A 10,800-nucleotide genomic window follows, 5' to 3' on the forward strand; every position below is an offset into this window, starting at 1 on the left:
GAAGTCACGTAATTAGTTAAATGGAGATCACCTGTGTGCAGTCAAGGTGTGTCAATTGATTGTAGTAAAAATTCACCTGTATGGGGAAGGTCCAACTCTAAGTGTCTATATGGGTATTCTTGGGATGCTGCATGAAAATCTCTGTTGGCCATTTATATTTGTTTAATTACATCTGTGCTTGATTCTGGCTGTGTGGCTTTCGTTCAAAGGTCCAAAGCTTCATCTTCAAATTTAAAAAGTTTGGATGCGATACAAGCACAGACGTTAAGATTGTGTTGGGGTGCAGGGGTGCTGTCCCCTGTTTCAGCTTTACTTGTTGAAATGGGACAATTACCCTTACAGTTGTTGACATAACGGATTAATTTGAGGGGGCAGAGAAATGATCACCCTGTTTGAAAAGCATATTGGAAGACTGTTGGGAACATCACAAGAAGAGAGTTTTTAGTTTTGGGTAGCTGGGTTCTTATCACACTAGGAATATGGGTTTGTTGGATTCTGCAATATGTCCCACTGCAGCTTTTTTGGTAACCCCACCTTGTTTTTTTTCCCAATGACTTTAGTTGATTTTAGGTTGCGTGATTTAATGAAGTCCTTTAAGGATCCTGAAATGCCTGAGAGTCTGTTGGTTCATCAATCTGTCAAGCAAAATTATTGTGATATGCTAACCATTAATTTAACAGGGAATGTCGGTGTGGGTGTTCTTGTGCCTGAATTACAGGTAACAGTAAAGAATGTCTTGTTAACCATTTATCAGTATATGCTGTAGTGTTAGCTGCCTTCATTTTGGACTTATAATGGGTGGAGGAAGTCTGTCCCTGCAAAGGAAACGCTTCAGACTTTATTTCATATTCAGATTATTGGTCTACATGTCTACTTCTTATGGGTTTCTACATATAGGGGTGTTGAGGGGAATGAACATTGATTATTCAGCCAAAAACGCTGTTAAAAGTTCGTCTGTGGATATAGACCTTCCACTTAGCAAATCAGAAGCTGAGGGTTGGTGGGGCTAAGAATTGGGGGATTATGGCAAGACCTGTGGGCATAAGAGGAGACACCTTTACAAAGTACATAAAATTGTTGTTATAAGGGGGTAAAACAAGAAGGGAAGGAATTACATTGACTTGACTTCTAATCAGGTATACTATGGTTAATTATTACTTTTACCTTCTTGGAAAACATCACTCTGGGGTGTGTAAGTTTTGTCACCATTATGAAACAGTGGAACATATTCTTTCACAATGTGAAGCATATACAGTAAGGTTGAAAGAAAGCAAACGCAGGCTGCACTACAATCTTTGGGGTTGATAGTTCTCATTTTAAAACTTAAGTTATGGAAGTGACTTTAATTCACAATATTATTTTTCTTCATTTACTATCTACAGGGCTTTCTGGAGTAATTTAGTTTTCATTTGATAAAGAATTAGTAGGGGTTTTATTTCCCAACTCTCTACACCACACTCCAGTCCAGTTGATGGTGTTAATGCACCTTTAAATTGGGAAGAAGAGGAAGAGGAAGAAGAATAATTGACTGCTGGAGATTTAGTATCCTGACAAAATCTACACTATGAAACAAAAGAACACTCTGAGCAAATCTGTGAAAAAGTTATAGAAAAGCACAAGTCAGAAGACGGATACAAAAAAATTTCCAAGTCACTGAATATCCCTTAGAGTACAGTTGTCAATAATCATGAACTGGCAAGAATATAGCCAAATGTAAATCTGCCTAGAGCAGGCCATCCTCAAAAACTGAGTGACCATGCAAGAAAGAGACTAGTGGGGGAGGCCACCAAGAGCCCTCTGACAACTCTGCATAAGTTACAAGCTTCAGTAGCTGAGATGGGAGAGGCTGCAAACAACTGCGATCCGTATGCTTCACCAATCCAATTGAGAATTTGAGGCTGGACGTGAAAAGGGCTGTTCACTCATGATCCCCATGCAATGTGACAGAGCTTGAGCAGTTTTGCAAAGAAGAATGGGGAAAAATTGCAGTGTCCAGATGTGCAAAGCTGATAGAGACCTATCCACACAGACTCAAGGCTGTAATTGCTGCCAAAGGTGCATCTACTAAATCCTGACTTGAAGGGGGTGAATAATTAGCAATCAATTATTTTCTGTTTAATAATTGTAATAAATTTATACCAGTTTGTAGAAATTTGTTTTCACCTTGACAAGAAGGAGTCTTTTTTCTGTTGATGTGTCAAAAAGCCAAATTAACTCCACTGTGATTCAACGTTTATAGAATAAAAGATGCCGAATGAGGATGAATGCTTTTTATAGGCAGAGTACATTCACTGATATCAAATGGAACCATTGAGCAATGCAAAAGTACACAGCTGTAAGAACATGCACTTTATTAGTTACACATCTACACTTGCTCATTAATGCAGATGTCCAGTCAGTCAATCTTAAAAGCATGCAGACACAATCAAGAGTTTCAGTTGTTGTTCAGACCAAACATCAAAATGCAGAAGAAATATGACCTAAGTAACTTTGACCATGGAATGATTTTGGTGCTAGACAGGGTGGTGTGAGTATCTCAGAAACTGCTGATCTCTTGGGATTTGCACACACAAGTCTCTAGAGTTTACAGAGAATGGTGTTGGAAAACAAAAAAAAACAACACCGAATGGCGTTTCTGTGGGTGAAAACATCTTATTAATGAGAGAACTCAGAGGAGAATTGGTCAGACTGGATCAAGCTGACAGGAAGGAGAGAGTAACTAAAAAAACCACAGGTTACAGCAGTGGTGTGCAGAAGGACATTGAACCTTGTAGCAGGTGGGCTACAGCAGCAGCAGTCCATGAACATAGAGTCATTAGGTCCAGGAGGTACGTAATAACGTGGCCACCGAGTGCAGCCTGAATGGCTGAAGGCAAAGCCAGCAATAGATTAAAATTAGGGAAGTTCAAAAGGCAATGAATGGGAAGGGTTATTGTGGTATTGCAAGGCTGGAAAGAGTTACACATTTGGGCAAGAAATGCATCATTCAGAAAATTGGTGATTTTACATGCTGCTTCTAAACATGTACAAATCCCCTGTCAATTGCTGACAAGTGAGGGAAAATTATAGTGTTGTCAATGAGGATACTTATTCCAATAACTTGGGAATTATAAAATGAGTCTCCAAGTTAACCAAGATCAAAGTACTCTCCCAGGCTGTTGTTCCCTGGTATTGGGTACCTGGTCACATTCATTTGGCAATGTTGACCTGACAGTCTCATCTGATTGGCCAACATTCTGTAACAGTCACTTTCTTACTCTGACCCATGAAGTGTTTACCAGCTGGACGGAGAGAAAACTCAAAATCCCCTTGAAGTGCATAATCACGGAGACTCCTTGATGCCTCTTGATTTGCCTGTGTCTCAAATTGGAAGAGTATTTGACACAGACTGCAAATCTGGAATCAGCTACACATACTGTACAGGCCTATATACTGTAAGTGCAGAAAGTCCCAAACCGCCCACCCCATCAGTGGAAAAGTTGACACTTCCCACATTTGTGTCATTAATCATAACCATATGCACAAAATGGAAGTAACCTTGAATTCCCATATGATGAAGAACGTCTTCAGAAATAGATGCATAGCTGATAACACTTCCAGTGACTGTAAGCGACCTCTTTCCCATTCCAATTGTTAGCAAGCTCCCAAAATGTCGTATGCCAGAACTAGATCCACAGGACCCGTTACTTATTAATATGTTCCTATAGCTGAAAACAATTCTTTAAAAATTACTTGCTCATATCATCTTTTAACACACACCAATAATGACTGAGGGGAGGCAACAAAGCAACAGGCTCCAAAACATATTAAACTGCAGAAGAAATAGTTCATGTGTCTCTATGGATGTTAACTCAGACCACAACTTTGCTGTGAGGTTTGGGAGTTTGTGTGCCTCAATGACATGGAGAGCTGTGTCGGCTGGAGTCAGGGCTTTATGCTTTGGGCCTTGGTAGGGTCACTCACGCCAAACAGGTCAAAGTGTAGAGGACAGACTAAGAGTGGTCCACCAGTCCTCCAGGTTCCAGGTTTCAGCTCAGGGCCAACAATCCTGACTGGTCAAACCAAATTGTAATGGAAACAGCAATGAAGAATCCTTCTACATCTGAGTGCGATGGTATTCCTGAGTCTCCACGCAGGATTTGTGTGCCTGACGGTAGTGAAAACCGAGAGGAAGCCACTGACATGATGAAGGAAGTCCTGAACATCGCCAGAGATGGAGGACCTTCATTGCTGCCCTAAACACCAGTGGTGTAACAGGCATCAGGTGGGGGGGTGGAGGTCTCACAGGGAAAATTACTGGGCAAATCCATCATTTTTTTCCCGCAGGATCAGCAATGACTGTTTTTAAGTTGATGCAAAATACTTTCCTTTATTGCTCTTTTGTTTGGTTCTGATTTTTGATCATTTTCTGATTTTACTATCCACTCGGCACTTGTGGATTATTGTTAGGCCTTGCCTCCTGTAATTTGTATTTTTGTATTTTCTGAGCTTTTTGGTAGAAATAGTAAATTACAGCACCTGTTGCAAGGGTTGCTATGGCCATTGCTGATATACTTGCTGCCACTATTACAGAAGTTTTACTTGTGGAGAAAGTTGGAACAAAATTAATGGTAATGTATAATAGTCCATTTCAACAATAATGTGATTTCATTAAAAATGTTAATTACATATTGGGTAAATGTTCTCTTCCATACACTGCTAACAGAGCAACACTTTGAAAGTTTAACACCCTCCCTCCCTCTTTGCTCCCTCCATGATTCCCTGCTCCATTCATCCCTCCCCATTAATCTCCCTTCAGGCACCTATCCTTGCAAGTGGCTTAAGTCTGACACCTGCCCACACACCTTCTCGCTCACCTCCATTCAGGACCTCAAACAGTCCTTCTAGGTGAGGCAACACTTCACCTGCAGATCTGCTGGGTTGTCTATTGTGTCTGATGGTCCCTATGTGGCCTTTACAATGGTGAGACCCATCATAAATTTAGGGACCATTCTATCGAGAACCTCCTCTCCATCCACCACAAACGGAACCTCCTGGTGGCCAAACACTTTAATTCACGTTCCGACATGTTGACCCATGGCCCCCTCTTGTTCCAAGATGAGACCACCCTCAAGGTGGAGGAGCCACTGCTTGTATTCTGTCTGGGTACCCGCCAATCTGATGGCATGAACATCGATTCCTCCTTCTGTTGAACAATTCCCCCCCTCCCCTTTATTCCCCACTCTAACCTTCTACTTCTCACCTGCCTATTACTTCCCCCTGGGTCTCTTTCTCCTATTGTCTGCTCTCCTCTGCTATCAGATTCTTTCTTCTCCAGCCCTTGACCTTTCAAACCTATCTCCTCCTTTTTTCTTAACCCTGAAGAAGGGTCTCAGCCCAAAGCATTGACTGTTAACTCTTTTCCATAGATGTTGTGTGACCTGCTGAGTTCCTCCAGGTCTGGGTAAAAGCTAAGCTTATGGATTGACCCTCACTAAGTGCATGTTCTTGGTCTTCTGTTGTTGTAGCCCATCCTTCTTAAAGTCCAGCGTGTTGTGCACTCAGGGATGCCGTTCTACACACCACTGCTGTAATGAGTGATTATTTGAGATACTGTCACGTTCCTGTCAGCTCGAACCAATCATTCTCCTCTGACCTCTCTCATTAACAAAGTATGGGGCCTCAAAATGTGGCATCCATATTTAAGGACCTTCACCACCCAGGGCATTACCACCATAATTTATCTATATATCTATATCTATCTCTAAATATATATATATATATATATACACACACTTACTAGAGTTCATAGTTTTCTTTTTCTCTTGATTATCATACATTGCATTGTACTGCTGCCACAAAATTAAAAATTTCACAACGTATGCTGGTGATATTAATTCAATTCAGATTCACTGCCTCTACAGTAAAGACTGATTGACTCTGAAAATGTACAACACTTCCTTGATCTTAGGGGCCATCTTTTAAGGCAGAAGTCAATAACAACTTACTGTCTTCAATATGCCTCTCTGCTTTTGGTTAATTGAAGAAAAGTGTGTTTGAAGATGGAGGTCCAATTTAATATCAGAAAAATGTATACAATATGTATTCTGAAATTATTTTTTCAAACATCCACAAAAACAGAGAAGTGCGCCAAAGAATGAATGACAGTTAAACGTGGGAACCCTGAAGTCCTCCCTCCTGCACGTAAGCGGCAACGAGCAACGATCTCCCCTCCCCTCACCAGCAAAAAAAGTGCAACAGTACCATCACTGAGTCCAAGCGTGAGCTAAGCAATAGCAAAGACACAGACCAAAGTTACCCCAAAGGCTTTGCATTTCATCTGAAATTCAACAAACCACAGGTTCTCTCTCTCCCTGGCAAGGGAGAGGGAGGTGTCCCCCATTTTCACAGTGAGTGGGAGACATACCAACAACTCACTGGTTTACGACGTTAAAAGTCAGTTTCATCACTTCTTTCAAGCTCTGTGTCAGAAAATTGCAAAACCTTAGGTCTTCGGGCTCCCAGCGAAAGATTTTCCGGCCTCCCTGATGACACACGAGTCTCCTGCTGTGACACCGCCCCTCAATCTACCCATCTCCAGAGCCCCGAGATCTTAGGCTTCCGAACACAATCAAGATTCTCAGGCCAAACCCTTGGCGTGTCGAATAACCGCCAGTCGTGGAACCCCAAGAACGGGTCCCATTCCTGCAAAGAACTGAAGTCAGCGTGTAACTCCAGGTCAGGATCTTCAAAAGAACCCTGAAAGGGAAAAATAAAGATATTAAAGTTGGAAATAGAGCTGTTTCCGAAGATGTAAGCAAAGGAGTTGTCTCTTGCAAATTTCTACAGAAGTACCACCGAGAGCATTCCAACTGGATTTATCACCATGTGGTATGGAGGGGTTACCGCGTGGAATTGGGGGAAGCTGCAGAAAGTTGCAAGCTCAGCCATCTCCATCATGGGGACTAGTCTCACCACCATCAAGGGCATCTTTATTAGCGATCTCGGAAAAAAGTGGCATCCATTATTAAGGACCTGCATCACCCAGGACGTGCTCTCTTCTCATTGCTACCATCAAGGAGGAGGTTCAGGAGCCTGTAGACACACACTCAACATTGCAGGAACAGCTTCTTCACGTCTGCCACTGGGTTTCTGAATGGCCAATGAATCCATGTACACTATTTTTGCACTATTTTAATTGATACGTATTTCTTATAGTGTTTTGTTATATTGCAGGCATTGTTGTTGGAGAGTAACTACATAGCTGGCGATGAACGCCGAAAGGACGACTGGGGAAGTGAGGGTATGAAGTGTAGCGAGATGTCATTGTCAGTAAAATTATCTTTGATCTGTGGTTTGCTATGTGTCAAATTCTGAGTCATCTTGTCTGAACTAGTTTGGTATTTGTTACTCATCAGGAACGGGTCCCATTATAAGAAATGATGGCATGTTTAGGAAATCCAGTAAAGCTGTAATCCAGGTAATCCAGGGCATTATGCACAAATAATACAATATCTAGGTATTTTCATTTCCTGAAGGGAAATGAATCAGAGGGAGATAAGTAAAGTAATTTAATCCAATGAATAAAATTGGGCCCAAAATTAAATTTTTCTAAGGTTTTAAATAGGTAATTCCATTCAACCGATCAAAAGCCTTCTCTGCATCCAGAGAAATCGCACATTCTGATATTTCCTTGGATGAAGGATGCAGAACATTTAACAGTCGCTGTATATTAAAATGGGAATATCGATTGTAATAAATCCTGTCTGATCATTAGATATTATAGAAGGTGTAATATTTTCGAGTCTACAGGCCAAAACTTTAGATAGGATCTAAGCATCAACATTGAGTAAAGAGATTGGTCTATATGAAGAGCATTCAGTGGGATTTTTATTCTTTTTAAGAATAAGCAAAATGAACGCTTCATAAAAACACTGTGGCAACCTACCCACCTTGAAGGAATCAGCAAGGGTAGAACATAAATAAGGTATAAGCAATGAAGAAAAAGCCTTACAAAATTCTCCAGAGAATCCATCAGGTCCTGGAGATTTCCCAGAATGCAATGAACATATAGCCTCAGTGATTTCCTCCTGAGAAATAGGTTGATCCAATTGCTTTCAATTATCAGCCAAAAGTCCAGTAATATTTAATTGGTCTAAAAATTGCTCATTGCAGTATTATCTTTAACAAAATCAGAACTATACAATTTAGAATAAAATTCTCTAAAAGTGTCATTTATTTCAAAATAATCAGTTGTCATATCACCATTGGTTTTGCAAATTTCTTTAATTTGCCATTTAACTATAGAGTTCTCCAACTGATTAACCAATAGTTTACCAGTTTTTTTTCTCCATGTACATAGAATTGGCTTCTATCTTTTAAAAGTTGGCTTTCAATTGGATACATTATAAGAAGATCATATTTAGTTTTATTTTCAATACGTCTTTTGTATAGTTCAGGGTCTGGTGCCAAAGCTAATTGTTTTAATTGATGGTCTAATTGTTTTAATTGATTAACTAAATCAGTTCTCTCTTTATTAGCTTTTTTCCTAATATATACAATATAGGAGATAATTTGTCCTCTAATATATGCCTTAAAAGCATCCCAAATTAGCAGTCTTTTCCAACACATTTTCTTCAAAAAAAGAGTAATTTGATTCTCTAATTTTAGAAAGTCCTTATCAGATAACAAAGTTAAATTAAAATGCCAGTAACTGTTCATTTGAGTGAAACCAGGAAGATTTAAAGATAGCAATACAGGAGAATGGTCAGATACAGCTAATTCTTTATATTCAATGGATCAAACTAATGGAATCATTTGACTAACAATTAAAAAAATCAATCCTGATATAGGAATGATGGACATGAGAGAAGAATAAATACCTCCTTTCTGCTGGGTGAAAAAAAATGCCAGACATCAACAATATCACATTTCATTAAAAAGAATTGAATAAATAAAGCTGATTTATTAGGTGTGGCTGATTTAAGAGTGTCAAGTACCCGTGACCAGGTTACCAAACCAACAGAAATGGAATGGATACATTGGAGTCTGGTGGTACTGTAACTAAAGGTGTTTATTAGTAAACTAAGTAATACAATATCAAAAATGCAAATATACATATAAAACAGGTTAGCAATGATAAATACAGAAGTGTAGGAATAAGAATCAAAACCAAGCTCTATCATAGTCTAGGGGTAAATGAATAGTCTTAAGATAATGCAGAGTTCAGTTCAGTTCAGTTTGGGTTGAGGTAGTTGCTGTTGTGATGTTGGAGAGAGAGAGAGAGAGAGAGAGAGAGAGAGAGAGAGAGAGAGAGAGAGAGAGAGAGCTGGCAAACCTTCCATTGTCTTCTTGTTCCGTTGTACCGTTATGGTCACCGATTATGACCCCTCCATTCCAAGCCAGACCGTTCTTCAGTGGTAGGCTCATCACCCAGGCATGGGTGGACACACACACACAAGCCCCCACCGGCCTGGTTTCATACACTGTGAGCCTCTGACCAATTCCCCCGAATCAATCCTCCAAGCCCCCACCTTCCTGTGAGAGCACAACACTCTTTCAGTGTCCAGTGGCATGTCTGCCTGTGTCTCAGCAGACTTGTCTTTTATCTCCCCTGCCGGGGTACCAGCCATCCATCAACTGATCATGTCCACGTCCATCAAACCAGGCCACTCCCTGCTGTCTCAGCAGGCACCTGGCACCACACTGCTGTGTCAGCAGGGATTCACACAAGCAGGCAAAGTCCTTGGAAGTAAAGTCAACAATCAGCGAAGAAGCCATAATTTTAAATCCTTGTGCCTCTCTCATTATCAGCATGTGCAGCATGGCGCCTCTGCCCCTCTTTATCTCTCTCTCTTGTTAGCAGCATAGTTCACTGGGGTGTCAACTCTGGACCCCCATGGTTTACTCATCACACATAACAAGAGAAGAACAACCTAATACTGGGTCTAGACAACATTTATAATTACCTCCCATCAATGAAGAATAAGAACTTGAATCTGGCAGGAGTGAAAAGTAACGCTCAAAAAATCCTGGGTCATCCACATGGGGGCATACATATTAGCAAATACAATTAATTTATTATCTGGTTTCACTGACACTATGACAAATCGCCCATTAGGGTCAGAGACAACTTAATGTTGAACAAAAGAAATTGTATTATCTATAAAAATTGAGACCCCCTTGAGATTTTGCTCTGAATGAAGAATGAAATTGTAGATCCCTCCACCGAATACAAAGGCATGCATTGTCACAACTACGTACATGCATTTCTTGTAGAAAAAAATAATGAGGGCCCTTAACTTTTGAATATAAGCAAAAATCTTATTCCATTTCACAGGATGATTTAATCCTTTCACATTAAAACTAAGTAAAGTAATATTTTGATCCATTATAAATTCTAATTAATAGAAGAGTTAAAAGACCTGACCATAAATTATTAGAACCAGAGACCAAACCATAAAATAAGGTACTCAAATAGAAAAGTTGGATGGTAGCCCAACCCAGCTTCCAGAGAAAAAAGAAAAAAGAGACCCCATCCCCCTTGCCCTCCCAAAGCTAAAAAGCCGGCCAAAGAACAGTCAGCATGCTAAACCCTATCGACAACCCTCCCAAAGAAATCCTGCTGGCAAAACTCCAATCATCCAAGGTTATTATGTTCCTACCAAGACAAAACAGAAAAAAACATAGATCAAAAATCCAAAACATAGGAGGATTCATTTTAACAATATCAAAAAATATAGATATAGAAAAACTCAAAAAAAAGAATAAAGTAGTAAAAAATATCAAAGAAAATATCAAAAAACAAGATATATAAACGGT

Source organism: Hypanus sabinus, chromosome 16 (assembly GCF_030144855.1).
Source record: "Hypanus sabinus isolate sHypSab1 chromosome 16, sHypSab1.hap1, whole genome shotgun sequence".
Classification (NCBI taxonomy): Eukaryota; Metazoa; Chordata; class Chondrichthyes; order Myliobatiformes; family Dasyatidae; genus Hypanus; species Hypanus sabinus.